Source organism: Panthera leo, chromosome C2, assembly GCF_018350215.1.
Source record: "Panthera leo isolate Ple1 chromosome C2, P.leo_Ple1_pat1.1, whole genome shotgun sequence".
Classification (NCBI taxonomy): domain Eukaryota; kingdom Metazoa; phylum Chordata; class Mammalia; order Carnivora; family Felidae; genus Panthera; species Panthera leo.
In genome coordinates this window covers 150894581-150915832 of record NC_056687.1, presented here as the reverse complement: position 1 = coordinate 150915832, position 21252 = coordinate 150894581, and the positions used below count along the sequence as shown (strand labels likewise).

At 42.1% G+C, this 21252-nt stretch overlaps 1 protein-coding gene and 1 non-coding gene across 2 annotated transcripts in view; both read left to right on the top strand.

Moving 5' to 3' along the window:
- Positions 1–16204, top strand: part of LOC122229899 (myelin associated oligodendrocyte basic protein) — a 63755-nt gene extending 47551 nt beyond the window's left edge. Inside the window, exons 5-7 of the mRNA XM_042955458.1 lie at positions 5444–5651; positions 15939–16013; positions 16126–16204. The gene's annotated coding sequence lies outside the window, so the exon portion shown is untranslated. The remainder of the gene's footprint in view (positions 1–5443; positions 5652–15938; positions 16014–16125) is intronic.
- Positions 16205–20793: 4589 nt separating this feature from the next.
- On the top strand, positions 20794–20897 carry LOC122199058. The gene has a single exon (XR_006193327.1). It is a non-coding gene; the product is annotated as a small nucleolar RNA U13 (small nucleolar RNA).
- Positions 20898–21252: the final 355 nt, after the last annotated feature.

Here is a 21252-nt window from a genome sequence, read left to right as displayed (position 1 = left end):
TGATTTTTATATTTATTATATTGTATAGGATTGTATTGTATTGTAAATTATTCAATTTATGAAACTAAAAGGAACGCAAGTTCTCTCACTTCCCCTGCCCCCTACTCCCCACCCTCCACCTCTGGCAACCACCAATCTGTTCTCTTTATCTATGAGCTTGGTATTTGTCTTTCTCTGTCTGACTTATTTCCCTTAGTGTAATACCCTTAAGGTATATCCATGTTGTTGCAAATGGTAGTCATTCTTTTTTATTGCTGAATGATATTCCATTGTATATATAAATTTATTAATCCATTCATCCATTGATGAACACTTATTAATCCATTCATCCATTGATGAACACTTAGGCAGTTTCCATATCTTGGGTATTATAAATAATATGGCAATGAACACGGAGCTACATATAGCTCTTTGAGTTAGTGTTTTCATTTTCTTTGGATGAATATCCAGAAATGAAATTGTTGGATCATATTGTAGTTTTATTTTTGAGTTCTTGAGGAACCTCCGTGCTGTTTTCCATAGTGGCTGTGCCAATTTACATTCCCTCCAACAGTACACAAAGGTTGCCTATTCACATCTTTACCAACACTTGTTATTTCCAGTCTTTTTGATAATAGCCATTCTCATAGGCGTGGGTGATATCTCATGTGGTTTTGACTTGCATTTCACCAATGATTAGCGATGTTAAACATCTTTTCATGTACCTGTTGGTCATCTTATCTCTTCTCTGAAAAAATGTCCATTCAGACTCCTTTCTTCCCTCTCCTCCCTCTCCAAATTAGGAGCTGTGGCTCAACATTTTAATCTCTTTAAAAATACCCTACACCCCCCTACCCTCTGAATATCCGTCTCATATTTTTGGAAAAACTCTAACTTTGGATGAATGCAGCCATCTGTCTTCACCATGTCGGTTTCCAGGCAGCTGAGTCTCACTGGAAAATAACACATAGCAGGGCAGTGGTAGTTGGGCATAAGTAGAATTATGCCCATAATATCACGTAGCTTGTTAAGTGTTAGTTTTGCGCAGTCATAGTTAAGTTACCTGCATGCAGACAAAGGAGGAAGCCATGGACCCCAAAAGTGTCATGTATATATGTGAAATACACTACCCCCAAACACGTGCCCTACTTATAGGAGGTTTGTTGAAACATAATTTGCATGCAGCAGAAGTCGACCTTTTCAGCAAACAGTTCTCTGCACACCATTATGTAACTACCATCCCAATCAAGATGTTGAGTATTTTCATCACCCTCTCCCCCAAATTTCCCTCATACTTCCTCTTTGCAGTCAATCCCCAAGCCCCTGACAACCACCAATCTGTTTTCTGTTCCTACGGTTTTGTCTTATAAGTCTAAAATGTCATATAAATGGAATCATACAGTGTGTATCCTCTTGAGTCTGGCTTCTTTCACTTAGCATAATGCATTAGAGATTGAACTATTTGTTGCACAAATCAGCAGTTTTATTTTCATATTTATTTCTGGGTAACATTCCATTATATGCATGTACCTATCATAGTTTTCCATTAACCAGTTGAAGCATATTTAGGTTATTTCCAATTTTTGATGAATAAAGTTGCTGTAAACATTCATGTGAGCGTAAATTTTCTTTTCTCTTGAGTAAATACCTAAAACTGGTATTGCTGGACCATATGTTAACTGCTAAATTGTTTTCCAAAGTGGTTGTACTATTTTGTATTCCCATTAGCAACGTGGGATGCTCTGCATGCTTGTCAGCACTTGGTATTGTCAGCTTTAAAAACTTTATCCACTCCGATAGGTGTGCAGTGCTATCTCATCGTAGTTTTAATATTGTATTTTCTTAATGCCTAATGGTGTTGAGCATCTTTAAATGAACTTATATATCATCCACTAAAGATGGGTGATATTTGTTTATTGGTCAGGTGTGTGTTCAATCTTTTGGCCATTTTAGAAAGTGGGTGGTTATTTTCTTGTTATCGTGTTTTGGAAGCTTAAAAAATATATCTGGATATATTTTAATGTGTATGCAAATATATCAAATTTAATATATTTATCAAATACATGTTTTGCAAATATTTTTTCCCAGTCTGTGGTTTGCTTGGCTTGCTTTCTCATTTTCTTAACAATGTCTTTTGAAGAAACAAAGGTTTAATTTTGATGAAGTCCAATTTATCATTTTTTTCCTTTTATAGATCACGCTTCTTGTATTGTATGTGGGAATTCTTTGCCTAACACAAGGTCACAAAGATTTTCTCCGATGTTTTCTTCTAGAAATCTAAAACTTTAGGTTTACATTTACATTGTTGTCCATTTTGAGTTAATATTTTGTAAATGATGTGAAGTATGGATTGAAGTTCAATTTTTTTTGCATATGGATATTCAATTGTTCCAAGACCATTTTTTTTTTAGAAGATTCTCCACTAAATGATTTTGCAATTTTGTAAAAAATGGGTTGACTATAATGTGTGAGTTTATTTCTGGACTTCCTATTCTGTTCTGTTAACCTATGTATCTTTCCTTTCAAATTTCAACTTGATTACTGTCGCATTATAGTAAATATTGAAATCAGTTTAATGTGAATTCTCCAACATTGTGCTTTATTTTTGAAATTGGTTGTGACTATTCTAGTTCCTCTGCTTTATCATACAAAATTTAGGGTCACTGTGTCCATTTATATAATATATCCTGGTAGAATTGAATGGGATTGTATTGAGGTTATAAATCAACCTGGTGAGAATTGCAACCATATTTAATACATGAACATAGTATATATCTCTCCATTCATTTAGATCCTTTTTGTTTTGCGGTTTTAGCACATAGATCTTGTACATATTTTGTTTGCTTTATAATGAAGCACTTTATGTTTTAGGTACTATTAACATAATATTTTTTCTATTTCAATTTCCCATTGTTCATTTCCAATATATAAAATATTATTGATTTTTGTATATTGATCATGTATCTTGTGATCTTACTAAACTCACTTATTATAGCTTTTTTCTGGGGTAGATTCTGGTATTTTCTACATTGACAATCATGTTGTCTGTGAATAGAGAGGTGTTTTTTTTTTCCCCTTTCAATAGGTATGCCTAGTTTTTGTATGGTTTAAACTATTATTTCACTGAGAACATTTTCTTCTTAGAGAAATAGTTTAACAAGATTAAGTCCTTGCCAAATTGGCTTTCTGGATTACTAAAAGGAGTTAGATCCCAAATTAGATGATCAGTTATGTGGACAGTCTTTATAATTTTCATTCTTCAGAGCTGTGCTACAAGAAGATGAGTAGGGCATTTTATATAGGGTTTGACTCTTGTGTAATAACTACCTGTTATTTTCCTATTGTGAATTGGTCAGTGGGGATGATGTGCAGAGTATTTCATGTAGGCAAAGAAGTCCCCTCCTGTGTCTGCAGAATCATCATTATGCTAGGGAGCCTTTGCATAGCCCTTTGATTTAAGAGCCTTCACACTTCTGGCTGATCAGATGGCCACCTCCCCCCTTGGCTCATCTGGAACCTTCCACTGCTACATTTCAGACCCAATAGTGTGCATCCCTCTTGCTGGAGTGTGCCTGAGTCTGGACCCGAAACTCTTATATCCCCAGAGTCTGACTCAGGGCTTGGCTGATCTTACTGACTGAATAAGACCTGGAAATACAACCTAGCTGTCATTCTGGCACAGCGGGAAGGGCAAGGACTCTGATACGAGGTTTGAGTCTGAGCTCTTCTGTCAAAGTTATTCTTGGAAAGCTCTATTTTTCCCATCTGTAAAATGAGGATGTTATCTTCCCCGTGAGTTATCATTGTGAAGGACTTAGTTCATCATCTAATCCTATTAGGTAAGTTGAAGTTATTAGAACTGTTATTTAATAGATACATTGTGTCACTTCATCGTGGCCCCTAGCAGATCCTCCTTAATTCCGTTGCTTCCTCTGGTTGAAATGGAGTTCAGGGGCGATTGCTGCCCAAACTGGCCATCCCCCGCGGCATCCGTGTGGCTGCCACTGTCAGTGGAGTGCTAATGAGAAAAATTAGGTGCTCACACCATCTAAGATGCCAGAGTGGCTGGTTGCAGTGCGACCTGCACAGGTGATGCCTGGGATCTGTGGGCTTCCATATGCCTGCCAGCACCCGGGGTTTTGTATCTGGCATGATTTATGGCGGGGTCTAATATGAGCGGGCAGTCCCCCGTCTGAAGGGCATGCAGGCGATCCAGCAAATGTACAGTGATTCTCTTCTCAAATTTCAAGGGATGCATTCCAGCCTTCTCAGGCTACCATTCATTCCAAGAATTCCAGCCGAGTGTTTCTTTATTTTTCTCGGTATCCAGCCTTGTTAGCTTGATATGTAATTAGGGGTTTTGGAAAATGTTATTGCTAACACCTGAATACGAACTTTATTTCTGATTTTTAACCTTCCCCCCCCCCCAAATTATAGGAAAAGCTGTGTTTCTCATAAGCTTAGTTTTCAGTGTGAAAGTATTGTACATTCCTAATGCACGTATCTTGATGGGGTTTCTTCTTCATTTGGTTTTTTTAAATTAAGAACTTTGGTGACGTTCTGTAATTATTTGACATGCCCTCATTTCCAAGGTGGCCACGTAGAGTTCTGCTGTCTAAATAAATTGTGGTTAATATAATGCAATCCCTCAGCTGGAGAGCAAGTTTGCAAGCAATTGTTGTCCAGAGCCACATATTTATAATGTGTGTGTGCATGTGCACGTGTGTGTTTAAGTTTACTTATTTATTTGAGAGAGAGAGAGAGAGAGAGAGAGAGAGCATAAGCAGGGGAAGGGATGAGAGGGAGGGAGAGAGAGGGAGAGAACCCAAGCAGATTCCATGCTGTTAGCACAGAGCCCACCGTGGGGCTTGATCCCATGAACCACAAGATCAGGACCTAAGCCAAAATCAAGAGTCGGATGCTTAACGGACTAAACCGCCCAGTTGCACCTATAATGTTTTTAGTGGTGTTATTTGAAACACAGTCTGTTCCCCGTCAAAATAGGAACATGTCAATATGGTCACAATTTCATAATGTGAGTTCATATACCCTAAGTGTATATATGTATACATTCATTTCTTTATGTCTATGGCCAGTAAAACTAGGTTTTTTGTTGTTTTTTTTTTTTTAGGAGTAGAGTGGTATTTTGATTTCCTTTGTGGTTTTATGTATTTTAAAATTATCTGCAATGATTAAAGTGTAAAGTAAGAATTATTATACACAAACATAGAAGAACTTCAAAAGAATATCTTCTTCCTGGCCTGAGCCAGGGGAAAAAAATTACATTATTTTGGCCAGATGCTGCCAGAATTGGGAAATTAAGCAAAGGGATATTAAGGTTAGATTTCCCAAGAGAATAACAACCCCAAAGGTAGTCTACAAATTCACAATTATGTTAACTGAGCACAGAGTGTTTGTTCATCACTTAGCAACACTGTGGATTTTGTTTCTCTTTGTAAATCAGATTGAAAAGGAAGAGCAAGCCGACCCCACGGAAGAAGTGAGGGGGCAGTTTCAAGCGAATGGACCACCTCAGCACCTGGACTCACTGCTTCTTGACCCCCGTGCCCTTGGGCAAGTTATCTGGCTTCCAGTAGGATGCAGGGACAGACACCGGCTGATGTGGCAACAGCTGATGCCCACAGGCTCCTCGGTGCGGGGGCCGCCTGGAGGTGAGAGGGGGCGTCTCTGTGCGTCATGCTCCAGTTGGTGGGTCCCAGCAGTGGCCCTCGGGCTCCAGAACCCAGTGCATGGCTTCTATGGTCTCAGCTGCAGTCTTTTCTCCCTGAGAACATGCACAGGCTTTCAAGGTCTTTAGATCAGGATGGTCAAGTGACAGCCCTTGTATTGTCCTCCAATCTCTGTTCTCCTCCCTCTCTGGCATCCTGTTGCCTAATCTGACTTTTGATCCTTGACCTTCTTCTTTGTAATTAATCCTCTGCCTGGTTCCTCTCTTCCCTCTGCCTTCGGGTTCCCATTTGACCTCCTTAATCAGTTCCCCGCACTGGCACACAGCCAGAGACACAGTTAGCTCTGGGGAAGATCCAAGTCCTTTTGAGTAAGATATTAGGTGAGCAGATGAACCAGGCGTGCAAAGAAATTCCCAGGGAGGGTAGGGGTTGTCCAAGTCCACATGTCGGAAGCAGCCAACGTGCTGTGTCAGAGCTGAGAGTAACATTGTGAACAGGTAGCTCCTTCCCACTCCCCGGGCCTCTGTCTCCAACCTCACACAGGGATTTGTGAATGCCTTCTTCTGATCCCTGCCTGGGTGAGAGCATACACTCTCAGGCACTACCTTTGAGCCTTGTCCAATTCATCTGGACAGTCCCAGATTCAGAACTAAGTGCTTCAACTCGTTGTAACCTTGAGAAAGTTATCTGGGCTCACTCAATGACTTACCCTTGCCCCTCTCCCAAAGGTTCCTGGAGGCCAGGCTGCTAAGAGGGCCCCTCTGTGAGGCCAAGTTGCTACTCTCCCACCCTCCCACCTCAGGACTCCAGCAGGTGGCCCCAGGGCCTTTCACAGGACCAGAAGGGGTACTCAGAGAGTTGCTATTTCCAGACCACAATGCCCCAAATTCTTGGGGAGGGCTGAATCCCTCTATGCTGTCTCTGGTTGGTGCCTCCACATACTATAGTGGGGTCAGGCAAAATAGGAGAGGAGAATTAAGTGTGGGAGAGGAGAGGAAGTTAGGGTAGATAAGCAGTCCAAGACTTCTCTCCCTATGTGGGAGGTTATCCCATGATATGTGTAAGTCTGAAACCAATTGTAATGGAGTAGGGTTAGGATTTGACTTCTCATCTCTGATTTGCTCCCACTATCTATGGCCCCAAACTCATGGAAAGAACTTTGACCTTGAGTATGGGATCTCCATCAGGGACATAGGAAATAATCCCCTGACTCTGCCTTGGTTAGATCACGTTCCCTACACACACACACACACACACACACACACACACACACAGACGCTTGGTGGGGTTTGCCCCTGGGTTAAGTGGAGGACTTTCAGATCATCTTGCTTTCCTGTGGACTGGCTTGTGTGTTTGTGTATATGTTGGGAAACTTGGCTTTGGGGGAATAGTTTTGGGCTCTCATGTTCTTTCCCAGGCACAAATACTAGAGAGACCCCCCAAGTCTCATTTCAGTTCCATGCTCCCTGGGGACCCTGACCACTGAAGCTGATTATGAGAGAAGACTGCACACTAATAGACTCCCTTCAGGGACTTGACTTTGACTTAGGGATCCACCATTTGCCTGGCAGTGGCTTTGAAAGAGTCTTTCATCATGGATCACTTTCCCTACTCACCTCAGAGCTGGGGGATGGAAGGAGAGGGGTTGGAGAAGGCTCATCTCTCTTGAGTCTCCAGTGGGATCCATTCCAGAAGCCATCCCTGCTTGTTTTAAGCCCAAGCTTGGCTAATTTGTTTGTTGGCTTTAAAGTTGGGCCTGAAGGGTGAGAAATACAGGCAATAGATCCAAGCTCAACCCCTCCTGAACCCCTCCAATGCTTTTCTATTAGGAGGCCAGTGGAGGGAAGCTGAAGCCATGACCCAGTCCCTAGGGCATAAGGCTCATTGCCTTTCCAGGTCTGGCCCACCCCACTTGTGATTCAGAAGCCCTTTCCCTACCCAGCAAGACCACACTTTCCTGTCTTCCTTCTTTTGTCTCCTTTTGTATGTGTAAATAATATGTTGTGATAGCTACTCAGTGCTTATACTCATTCGGGTCTGTTCTTATGCACTCTGCCTGTGATGCTCTCGTCCAAGATCTCTGCACTGGTGACTTCAGCTCAAATATCATCTCGGAGATGTTTCCCTTGGAAACTCACTGCGGTTTCCATAGTTACTCTCTATCTCCTCACTCTGGTTTTGTCAGTTGTGTTTGTCTTCACAGCACTCATCACCCTCGGGAATTATCTTGTTCATTTATTTGCTTGTTTACTGCTTGGCTGTCCTTCTGCTCCTAATGTAACTTCCATGACCACCAACACCTGTTTCCTGCCACATCCTCAGTTCCCAGCGCTAGGAGGAACTCAATAAACACTTGTTGACTGAATAGATGTTTGCTTGTTGTTTTTTTAAAATAGGAATGATTTTTCAGAAGTTTAGATTCTTTTGAAAAGTCAAAAGTGTCTACTGTACTTAGTAACAAGGAACCATTGGTGACATTTGAGGGCGCTCTTGGAGTAAATAGGAGGCGATGTGACCATGAAGGGAAGCAGGGCATAGGGCAGTAGCTGGGGTGTCCCATGAACTCAGGAGACACTTGAGCTTGGTGAAGTCTGGTGGGAAGGAAACAGCAGAGCAGGTGTGCGAAGGAGGAGGAAATACTGAGTCAAGAACTGAGGAGGCAGGAGGGAGAATCTGGGGCACAGGTGAGGGGATCAGGCATGTAGCAGGAGTCCCTTTTCAGTGGGAAAAGGGGAAGGAGAAAAGAAGTGTGTAGATTCTGGTGGGTTGGCAGGGTCAGCGGTAGGGGCTCGAGGGCAGTTCCTGCCTGTGGCTTTGATCTTCTCTTGAAGTTGGAGGTGAAGTGACCTCTTCACAACGGGGTTAGTGGTGGTGTCAGGGGTCAGAAATATGAGGATGGTGGAGACAATTATAAAGAGATCACTTCATCTCAAGTTTTTGAAATATACATATTTTTAAAAAAAACCCTTTGCCAGAGGAATTTAATTAACCAATTAATTAACAATTCAAAGCAACATTTTGCCACTAAGTCACTGCATACGACTTCATATTTAGATGTAAATCCTAGGCCTAAACTTGAGTCCCATATGGTCTCAGATGGAAGAAGAAGGAATAGGAGAAAGAAAGGCAGAGTCTAATCTTCTCAAGGAATAAAGAATCACGAGGAAGCTTTCACAAGGGGAAGCTGCAAAAATTCTGACAAATCATAGCAAGATGGGGCTGTGCTGTGAGACAGTAATTTGCTGAACGTCCATCTGGACTCTGTTCTAACACCAGAAAGATGTAGCAACTCAGGCCTGGAAGGGTCCAGGGAGGCTTCTGGACTGATTCCATAGCACAAGTCTCCGTTTCATTAATAATACCATTAGCAGGTACTTATGAGCTCTGCTTAAACAAAATGAAGTGTTCTTAATGGCTAAAGATGATTCCATTGACCCAACGGAACAGTGGGCAGTTGCAACTTGGAGAGATTTTGCATACTCACTCTTCTTGTTTGTAACATAGGTACACACTTGTAGGAGTGTTGGTTAAGGGTAGTGATAAAAATATCTTCTTTCTATTAAATATCAACTATGCATCCATCCTATACTACATAGTGTTTTGTGTTTGTAAATGGCTGCCATGAAACCATGACCTTGGGCTTCTTGCTATCATGCTGTGATCTAGAAATTTCCAAAATGAGTTTGATGGAGACTTAGGGGTGCTTGGGGTACCATGTTATGAGATGAGAAGGAGGTGGAGCCAACGTGGCTCCAATCTGCATCCCCACATCGACTAGGCAGATTTTAGGGTCTCTGTTGACTTCCAATTTTATACAGATAAAGGGTTGCACTGGGATAAAAGAGTCTGACAATCTTCACCGTCGTGACTGAAATCAAATACTGGTAAAATAATTATGCTAGTGACTTTCTATATGATTTGTTAAATCAAAGAGTGTACTATTTGGCATTGCATCATAGGTTTGGGTTTAATTGACTGGTATTTCAGTGACAACTTATTTCCTTTTAGGCAACAATTCACCCACCACCAAGTTGAGTGTTTTGACCTTTGATCAACTGGCTAGGTTTATCCAAAGTACAGATGAGCAAAAGTACTAGATTAGCAAAGAGTCTTGATAATTATACCTGTATTTTATTTTTAAGCAAATTTATGTGGAAGTATTATATTCAACATGGTACTAAAAATCCATTTCTGTTGCATAAACTACGTGAACTAAATAGACTACATTAATAATACATAAAATAGGTTTGCGGAGAGTGGAGAAAATGGGAAGGCATAGCATAAATGGTGGTCTTCATCGCAAATCAAATATCTATTATATTTGAATCATTTGGTTCAAAAAGATCTCTGCACAATAGAACTAAGTTCTAAAACAGTGTTAAATCTAAGTACCAAAGTCATATTCACATTGGAGTTTGAAGCACATTCATTTTCCCAAGAGTCCATTCGTAACCACAGCTGGGGGCTGCGAGGTCCAGGGGTGGAATCTTGAGAGGCTGGTGCACTTCCCTCTAGAACCCAAAGGTTGTAAGTATTTTGTAGAGAGAAAAGTAGATAACCTCAAGTAACTAGGATCTCGAAAGAAGGTACTTTTACAGCAAGAGGGTCTAGGTTTCTAAGGTTTCCTTTCCTTCTGAGGAGGAAAGGTTGGGAGTGTCTGGGTCCACGCCTGAGAAGGTGGTGATCGCAGCTGGAAGTCTTTCGTGTGTTGATTAATGACGGATGTTCCTTATAAAGATAGGAAGTGATTTGCATCAGCGCTAGCCAAACCTGCCCTCCCTGCAGAAAGTAAGAGATATTGGGCCAGTCTTTGTTAATGAAGCCTCTAGGGCCACTATTAAAGGCCGATATATTAACAGATACTGAAAATGGGCCCTTGGCCCGGGTGGTGGTTCACACACAGCCCCCTGTTGACCTCCAGGCAAATCTGTTTGATTAATGCTGAAGTGAAGATACCCCTACTGTGACCGCCATCGCCCTGCCATCGAGGAGGGTTGGGTAGTCTGTCTTTCAGGGGGTGTGAGACTCAGTAGACATTCTGGCAACTTTCCATCAAGGAAGTTATGTTTGCCTGCAGATCAGAGGGCGAGTTTTTCCTGACACCTCATAGGTTACCCAGGTGGTGGCCCATTCACAGCTAATTCAGTCCTAGGCATGCCTCTTCCATAGCCGGAGAAAGGCGAATGGCACAGTGGGCAGTGAGTACCGGGGCAGTCACTCACAGGGAGTGTCCCATGGGAGCCAGCCTGGCTTCAGGGACCTCTTATTGACAGGAGTTCCTTGGCGATCTTCCTGGGTTTGGTTTTATTTCTGAGATCTCTGAAGCACACCAGTCTCTGGGTTTGTTACTTGCAATTCCTGTCTCAGGAAGGCAGCACTCTCTTCCTATCCGGGAAGAAATCTTAATGCATCAAAAGGAAAGAGTTTGGTCTCTTAGGCTTTCTTTACCGCCACGTGGTGAGCCAACAGATTGCTACATAATCTATTTTCACTGCATTCGCCCTCTGTTTCTCGAATTCTCGGTAAACATCCCTTTCTGCAGCTGACAGCCTCTGTTCTTTCTCTCTGGCTTATAAGCTTTCTGAGTCAGACCCTTTGACGGAATCTTAGTTTTCTGCTGATAGAGATCATGAAGGACCGTTACTGCCAGCTGCAAGATTTTGCATTTAATTTTCAACTAGAGCTTTGGCTACAAGCAGTAAAAAAAAAAAAGAAAGAAAGAAAGAAAGAAAGAAAAAGAATAATTTTCCAACTTTTGTCTTCCAGTTGATATCTTGCTGACATCTCATTATTTGGCTCGGAATGTAAATGGTGTCTGTTTTCCTCAACTCTTGTTACTGTGGATTTTGGTGCCATCTGATATCCCTGACTCTCTCCCTTCTTCCTGTGGGAATCTGCCAATTCACTCCTATTTTTAAAATGACCCTGTTTATCTCCTTCCCTGTGATTTTTCTCCGCTGATGCAAAGATGAACGGCCAGTGGTTTGAGATGCAGAGCACATTTATTCAGAACTTCAACTTCATTATTTTCCTAAGCCACAGCTTCTCTCTGAGCCTGGAGATTCTCCTGATTTGCTTGCTGATCTCAGTAGGTACGGCTGGGAGGGTAGAGACAGCCAGGGCTGTGGGGGGGACCACAGCCTTCTCTCCACTCCGCCTCCCCCAACGGCTACGCCTTCCTCTTCAGCTCATGTCTTCCTTCCGGTTTCCATCTCATCTGTCACTCATCTGTTTTCCTACAACTCAAATTCACGAAAGACTTCGGTTTTTATTTTTATTTATTTTTATCTTTTTCTTTATTTGTTTTAGTAGGCTCCACGTGTAATGCAGAGCTCAAACCCGATCCTGAGATCAAGAGTCGTGCACTCAACTGACTGAGCCAGGCAGCCACCCCAAAGGACCATGGTTTTTAGATTTCTTTTTTTAATATTATTTTATTTTATTATTAAAAAGATTTTTTTAATGCTTATTTATTTTTGAGAGAGAGGGTGGAGGCGCAAAGAGAGAGGGGTGACAGAGCCCCCGAAGTGGGCTCTGAGCTGAGAGCAGGCTGCCAGATGTGGGGCTCAAACTCATGAACTGTGAGATCATGACCTGAGCCGAAGTCTGATGCTTAACCAACTGAGCCACCCAGGTGCCGCAATTATTTATTTATTTTAAGTGTTTATTTTATTTTTGAGAGAGAGAGAGAGAGAAAGAAAATGAGTGGGGGAGGGGCAGAGAGAGGAGGACAGAGTATCCGAAGTGGGCTCCACTCTGACAGCAGAGAGCCCAACTCAGGGCTCGAACTCACCAACCACGAGATTATGACATGAGCTGAAAATCAAGTGTTGGTCGCTCAACAGACTGATCCACCCAGGCGCCCCTGGTTTTGAGATTTCTAGCAGGGCTACCAACAGCCTCCGTGCATTTTTATTGCTCTGGTTTTCACACTATCTTCACTGCCCCCCCCCCCCCCCCCGCCCTCGCCCCAGCTTTTGTTCCCAGCTGCTGAGATTCTGCCCAAGCCTGAGTCACCCAGATCCCCACCGTCAGGAGACCAAGGATGATCCAGATGGGCTGATGACCCACAGACGGTTCATTCTCACTCCATGTCCTTCCAATTCCAGTTTTCCTCACCTTCCCACATGGTGTGGTGCCACCAGGCCTTGCAAATGTGGTCATCTGAGTTGGGATGGTTACATCATGGCCGACTCTACCTCCTTAACTTGCGTTCACCTGCAATTTTAATTTGCTGGTACTTGCATTGTCTCATGTCTCCAAAAGTCCTCAGTCACATACTTGAACCCAGGTTCTCATGCGATCCCCACCCTTTTCTTCTGGTGTAAGTTTCACTTCGGTGAACTCTTGGAGTCCCAATAAGAGAATCTCTGGAGTCCAAAGGACTTCGCACCAAATGTGCATGTGGGTGGGAGAGGAGAGGGAGAGAGATTCCTCCCTTTTTGTGGCTTCTTTCCTTCTGTGGCTTCATATGCCTTGGGAGAGGTGGTTTCTTTCTCTTCCATTTCTTGTCTTCCCCTTGCTCAAAATCATATGCAGGTGGAAGGTAGAGGCCCCGTGGCAAGGGTAAACCTAGTGATGCCTCTTACCCATGCAGAACGAGGTTTGGTTGGCATGTCATTCCAATTTCCTCTCTCTGCTGACTTGTGAAATGCAAGTTGCTGTGAGATGAAAAAGCGTTCATGTACATACATCACCCAAGAAAGCTTCATATAGCTGCTTCTTAAGGCAGCTCTGCGTTCTGAACATTTTTAACCCTCTCTGGGATATGACTCCTTTAGAACAATGTTATATAGTGACTTTCTCATACAAAGATGCATTATGCCAACCAACCTGTTTAACCTAGGACATTATTTACACAAGAGAAAAATCAGGCGTGTGTGTGTGTGTGTGTGTGTGTGTGTGTTTTCTTCCTAGATATAGAACTCATTTTGTCTTAAAATCTGAGTCCCCATTTAAAATGTTTAGGCGACTACTTGGACTTTGCTCTCCACCCGTGTTTTTTTAGGAGCCCTCCTTCTTTGGGACCCTGGAGCAGTAAGCACTTTTGTGCTTGTATCTAAGAGATCAAAATAAAAGTGCCCTCAAGTCCAGGGACAAATGTACTCATCACAAGTGTCCTTGGCCAACAAGGCCAATATTTGTTGACTGAATACATAAGGAAAATATATTGAAGAAAAATATCATTTAGAGTTTTATTGAGTATTTTAGTAAAGACTTAGAAATGAAATTTCCAACCATCAGAGCATGAGAGCCCAAGCTCACACAACTATTCCAGAGGATAACTGAGTTCACCTAAGTATAAGCTGCCATTTCTTCCATTCATCCGGGACTGGAGACCAGGGTTCACAAGGTGTATTGAGCATGCCCTGTGTTGACGAGTGCTTGCTTTATTGGTTGATAGTGTCGTGGTGGGAAGTGTATGGGTATGGGTCTGGGCCAAATCATTTTTCCTCTGGCCTGAGCAATAGTCTACGGGTATTCCTATTTAGGTTTTATCCGCAATTAATATTTATAAAGTAAGACTTCATTTGAATACGTTAACCTCTCAGTATAATCTGACTTAATATATCTCTTGATTTTTAAAAAATTAACTCAATTTCTTGGTATTTCTTATCGTGTTATCTACATCTTGGCTGTTTTGCAAAATTTCAATACCTTCAGATAAGAGCAAATATAGTAAATTAGTATGTTTTCCAATTGTTGGTGTTGAAAGCAGTGCCTCGAAGAAAGTTTCAGGAAAATGAGCAAGGACACTGGATTCTGGAAAGGGCATTTGTGTGCAGGAAAGAAATTGAGCGGGGACATGGCTTTGCTTCTCACTAGCTGCATGACTTTGGACAAGTCGTTTAAGCCAACGTTCCCTTCTCAGGGCTGCCTTGCGGACTAAAGAAGATAAAATTTTGAGTTTAAAAGATTTAGCACACTTACATGGAAATAAGCTTTCAGAAGGAATATTATAAAGGGTGCTAGTTGACAGAGGTCAGCTTACGCATTTTTAGTCACATAGAACTCCGGGAACCTCAATACTGTGATTAAATAGAGTCTAGGTGGCCTGTTGACTGGTATAGGACAATACTTAGAGGCACTTTGGACCGGGAAAAGGATGTGTTGGTTCCATACTCTGGACAGAGAACCTTGCATGCACTACCTGTAACCCCCCCAGCTAAACAAACCCTGAGGTGGGACGGCCTTGAGGAACACGAGATATTTGGCAAAGCAAAACACTTTATCTTGCCAAGTGGGGTTTACAATGTTAGCGTACGATTGTAGGATTGCAGAGCCAAAGGGCTCTGGACAAAGAGGGGGAGTTCAGGAATTATGGGACAGAAGAAGCAGAAAGAAACTCCAAAGGAATAAGGTGGGTGAAGAGAAAGACTTTGGAAAGAGAATACAATAGACTTGATGGCAAAATTTAAGTATTACCAAATGGCTTGTGAGGTAGTCTTTGCTTAAGTGCCTCTTGAAATCTTCAATTTTTTGAAGGATTTTTTGAAGTAGGATTTTTTTTTCTTTTTGGGATGCATTAACATGTTGAGCGTGAATTTTTTAAAATGTTTATTATTTTTGAGAGAGAGAGAGACCAAGCAAAGTGGGGGAGGGGCAGAGAGAGAGGGAGACCAAGAATCCGAAGCGGGCTCCAGGCTCTGAGCTGTCAGCACTGAGTCTGACCCAGGGCTCGAACCCACGAACCATGAGATCGTGACCTGAGCTGAAGTCGGACACTTAACCGACTGAGCCAGCCAGGCACCCTGGTTGAGCTCAGGTTGTGATCTCACCGTTCGTGAGTTTGAGCCCCACATCGGGCTCTGGGCTGACAGCTCAGAGCCTGGAACCTGCTTTGGATTCTGTGTCCCCTCTCTCTCTGCCCGGCCCCTACTTGCACTCTGTGTGTGTGTGTCTCTCTCTCAAAAATAAATACACATTTAAAAAATTTTTTTTAAAAAGTAAAAAATGAGCTCTGACTGGAACCTCTTAAGTTGTGCGTCTCTCTCTCTTCCTCAGAAAGCTTCCTTTCAGATGGAAGCGACCAAAAGAAACAGGATGCAGCTTATATGTTTGCTTATATACATACTCTTTGACCCAATCATGTGACCAGAGGGCATGAGGTTCTAGGATTTGCCCAGCTTCAGACACCTACCCAACCGTGGTCAAGGAGCCGTACCTGTTTCTGAAAAAGGTGGGGGGAGGCCGATCGAGGCCATGCAGGTACAATCCTGGGAGAATAATATAGAGTTCTAGTGTGACAGGTTTCTTTTATCCCAACAGCCTTGTGAAGATGTCATCCTACTGTCTTCTGACGGCCAATGGGAAATACGTTGTCAGTCTGCCTGTCCTTCCATTGTAAGTAAACCGTATTTTCCCTTTGATTAAGATTTTTCTCTTTGTCTTTCATTTTCTGAAGTTTCACTCTGATGTCATTAAATACGGATTTATTTTTATTTATTTTGCTCAGGACTCAAGTTTCTTCAATTTGAAGATACATATCTTTCTTCAGGGATGCATGAAAAAAAAAAGAGAGATTGTTGTATAACCATCATAATGGCAAAAATTAAAAATTATCGTGTTGGCAAAGATTTGGGGAAAATTCTGATAAGCCATTGATGAAAATTTATAAATTATCGTGGTACTTCTGGGGTCCAATCTGGGGATGCTAGCAAAACAGGATATTGTATAACTTATGATCAAGCAATTATTTTAAAAAAGCAATTATAATTTTAGGTACTGATCCTGGAGAAAACTTGCATTTATGGGAAAAGGAGGCACACATACAGCTGTTCAGCAAAGCCTTGTTTGCCATTGGCAAAAAAAAAAAAAAAAAAAAAAAAAAAAAAAAGAGAGAGAGAGAGAAAGGGAAAGAAATTAATAAAAATGTCCACTAATAGGAGAATGAGTAAATCAATGATGGTATGTTCATAAATAAAATTTTGAACAGCAGTTAAGACAAAGTGAAACATATATGCCTACACCAGATAAACACATTTGGAAGACAAATGAGGAATAGAAAAAGCAAATAGTAGATGGTAAGTGCAATCTGATGCCCTCTGTGTACTTTTTAACCACCCACAGTATTATATTTCCACAGTAAGCAGAAACCATGAGCTCTCAAATGCTCTCTATAATGGAATCAACTTTTAAAAAATGACAACAAAATGAAAACCTATCCAAGAAATATCCAAGAAATATCTATCCCCCTAGAAGTCAAAAGGAAGATCTGAAATGATTCCTGGTTTGAAGAAATAACAAAAATTAAGTAAACAGAAATTAAAACCTGTATAGAAACGGTCAACATTATTAGCCAGACACAAATGTGTTTGGAGGGATAAGTGGGAGACTAGTGATCAGCCTCGGGTCTCTCCAAGGTCACAGGTCTTAGAAAATAGAACCTTTTCCCTGAGTCCATTTTGGACCTGGCTGGTGCTGTGGCTTCAGCAGGTGTCTGACATGGGGACAAAGGCGTAGAGTTAGAGTATATCCTCCTTCCCAACCTTCCTATAGTAATAGGTAGGAAAGCACAGTAGAAGATAATGGAATGTTGTAGAATGTGGAGGGATGTAAAATGGGCAGTATTAGGAGAGGGAGGCTCAGAGTACAGGAGAGTGAGGGCATCCGAAACAGTCTTGTGCTGGGGTCTGGGTGGCCAAGCACAGGCAGATGTCTGTAGCTCCAACAAGGCCGTGGCTCTGTGTCCTTGAGCGAGCACAGCCCGACCCAGCCAAGTTTCAAAGGCAAGTGGGAATACGGGGGTAATGCCAGAGGAAGTCTGCTCAAGGTGTGGGGCTGGGGGGTGAGGGAAACCAGAGATTAGGGAGGAAGAATGCTGGACTCCAATGAGATACAGCTCAGAAGCCCATACCTCCACAAAGAAGGATCAGGCCACATGCTGTCCCAAGGCAGCTGGAAGGTGAGGCCAGGGGAGGCCACTTCTCTGGGCAAGTGGCAATAACAAGGCAGGGGAATTGAACTACACAGAGCCTTCAGGTACAAATGTTTCTCCTGCCTAAACTCAGGTGCTAAACGAACAACAAAATGAGAACCTCTACTATGAACACTTTTCAATGATAGATATGAGAGGCCATTACATTCCTGGGAATGACACCAAGGGGTGCCATGACAGACAAATTAGTGGGTCAGTCCCACTCAGATCCAATAAGGAAACTTAATATTCCTTTGGCCCATTTTAGATTTTGGCAAAGCCAGACCTCGTACTCAGAGCTTGCTTGGCTCTATCCTCCATATCATCCAGAAGATACAGTTATTACAGAAAGCAAAATTGGGGCGCCTGGGTGGCTCAGTCAGTTAAGCGTCCGACGTCGGCTCAGGTCATGATCTCACGGTTTTTGAATTCGAGCCCCGTATTGGGCTCTCTGCTGTCAGTGTGGAGCCTGCTTCGGATCCTCTGATCCCCTCTCTCCCTGCCCCTCCCCTGCTGGTTCTCTCACTTTCTCTCAAAATAAATTAAAAAAAATAAATAAAATTTTTAAAAAAAGGAATGCAAAGTTGAGAAGCCAACACATTGGTGTGTATTAATTCATGTAAACTTTGGATATTAGCACAGAAATGTAATGACTAGAAATTACCAAATTCTCTGTGTTTGTCTGTTGTGGAAATAAAACCCCCTGGGGATGGATGAAAAATATCTGGAAATTACTTGAAACCGGTGGATAACTAAATGGATGTTACAACTAAAACGTGCTATAATCCAACTGTATTTTTTTGTCTTCTAAGGGTTGGCTTTGGCAAGCACCGTGCAGTGAATATGCAAAAAAAAAAAAAAATATTACATAAAGCCCCAAAAGCTGTTTTATGTAAACTTCCTGACTGGGGGATTTTTGACCATAATCTTTGGTATATTAACTCTGATAATTCTGTATGTTAATTGATTTCATGTTCTGACGTTTTGACTGGTTTGGGGAAAACTGAATTGTCCCAAGGTTGAACCCAGAGTTGTGCTGGTAAATGTTTAACGGCTGGCTCTTTGGGTGGAAAGCCCTGATTTGCAGTGTTTGCCAATTTCCGTGGCAGAAATACGTCCACTATGGCTGATTGCAAGCCATGCGCGTGATGTCACTGAATGCAGAATCGGGAGCCATGTATACCGCCGACCCTTGTAAGTTGGCGTAGGCCACTGTATGTACCCAAGGGCGTGTGTGAGACTGCAGTTTTTTACTAAAACTTCTGCCCCATAGATAGACAAAGGCACTAGTGAAAGAAAAAATATATAAAGGGAAAATAAAATAAATTCAAGTTGGGAGCTCAAATGGTGATAATTGACAGTGGATTTCTTTTTAAGAAGCGGTATTTGTGCATAGTCCGCATTTTATTATCTTTTATTATGCGAACGAGGTATCGATGTATCACACTGAGTGTTCGGAACTCTGTTTCATTGGTGTTCTCCTAGACGAAGGCTAGGGCTTCTTCCCTTCCAGATGTTGGTGTGAAGTCAGCATGACCCAAGAATCAATGGCACTTGCGTACCGTGAAGCCAGTTTCGGGACGGCTGAGCTGAGGTTCAAGACAGAAGAAAAAGTATGGAGCCTTCTGAATTTGGGGGAGACAACGCAATTTAGACCCATGGTTTGGTATGATAATATAGTGGGTTTTTAAAAAATTAATATTAATGAGGGGCGCCTGGGTGGCTCAGTCGGTTGAGTGTCTGACTTCGGCTCAAGTCGATCTCGCGGTCCGTGAGTTCAAGCCCCACATTGGGCTGTGTGTTGACAGCTCGGAGCCTGGAGCCTGCTTCGGATTCTGTGTCTCCCTCTCTCTCTCTGTCCCTCCCCCACTGGCTCGCTCTCTCTCTCTTTCTCAAAAATAAGTAAACATTAAAAAATTTAAAAAAATTAAATTACATTGATAGTAATACAAACAAGGAAAATTAGTTGTTGAACAAATGAAATGGATTAATAAACTCTTCTGTAAGGGCAGGGCAAGAAGAACTTATTAAAATAGAGGTGAACTGGAAATCTCAATAAGAATTATAAGCATTTTTTAAGGGAGGCTTTATCTGTTCTGTCCCTACAGTGATTCACGCTGTTGGACATTTTTGCTATCATCCTGCCAAATTCTAGTCAGAATGTGGAAGAAGCTGATTTGTAAAACTGTGGCTTCTAAAGCTATTCTCCAGTGAAAAAAACAAATGCCCTTGGAGGATAGTTGATTTCATATTTCTGGGCAGGGAAAAAAATCAGGATTAGTTTGCGGCTCCTGGATGTTGAAAGAAAACAAGGTTGCCTTAGGGTATCAGAGAACCGTAGTCCATAATGATGTAAAATAAATAGATAAATAAAAAAGATAAAACAGAACTGGCCGAGAAACATACCTGGTCTCTGAAATTGTTTACTTAAAAAGCTGTGTGCTGATGACTACAAATTATGTGAGGCCTACACTTAAGGTTTTAAAACCAACAGCTGGAAAATGCCAGATGCTAGTTTTCTCTATGAAGAGATGGGCTGGTAGCAGGAGGGTGTCAGAAGGGGCATCGCAGGACATTATCAGTGTGCCAAAGATCTCCGTGAGATGCGGTTGGCTTGATTAGCCAAGGATGCCAGCAGATTGGAGAGAACCAGGATTTCTGGATATTCCACCAATGACCTGTAAGAGTTCTTTGCCTCATCTTTCCAGTAGTAAATCACCATCTTCCCTAAGCGTTGCCAGCAGCGTTTGCACGGTGGATAGAGGCATCCCCCGGAATTGACACGAAGTTTAATCAACTAGCCAGCAGATGTGCACTATTGCAAATTATGTCGTGTTGTGCTGGCCATTTATCCAACAAGGATCCACTGTGCACAGGCAGGGGCTCTACATCCTATTTCTGTATCACTTTTATTACCGTGTGGCTATGTGCCTCGGATAGCAAATCGGAGCCAGCTTCTCTACCTGACTAAGCCTCACCCGAAGGGGAGAAAATCCTACAGGTGTCACAAAACGTTAAATGGACACTGATGAACAAAAAATTTTGAGTGGGCAATACCAAACAAAAAAAAAAAGCATGCTGGTAAAAAAGTATCAAAGGTATTTAAAAAGGAAAACGATAAATTAAAGAGAAAATATGCCATAATAATGTAAATTTTAACCGAGCTTTTCTTTCTAAGGAGATTTTAAAATTAAAGAAGGAAAAGAGATCCTTTTGTAGTTCGTAAGTGTGACGATTGGATGTTCACGCCGTTGTGTGACATGCGCCTCCCTTAAACCTTGTTACGATGTCGGCACATTACCCGTCTGATGTGGAAAAAAAATAAAGAAAGAAGGAAAAGAAATAAGTGAAGGAACAGAAAGTACAATGATAAGGAGTAAGTTTGGTCATAAATATATGAGGGAAAAGACGCTTGCATTAAAAACAACCAAAAGTACCAAAGCCAAGTGGAAAATGGGTCAACACCATGCGGGTTGATGTGTCTGTAAGTAAGAATTAAAGGTATGATGAAACCAGTGAAGAAAAGGTCATTTAACACCAGTTGGTGCCTCTGATAACATCCCGCTCACATACTGTGGTTTATTCTGCAAAATTGGAATGGGACCAACTAACAACAGATTTATCATCAAGAAAGGATGGGACAGTTGCCCGGCATATGCAAGTTAG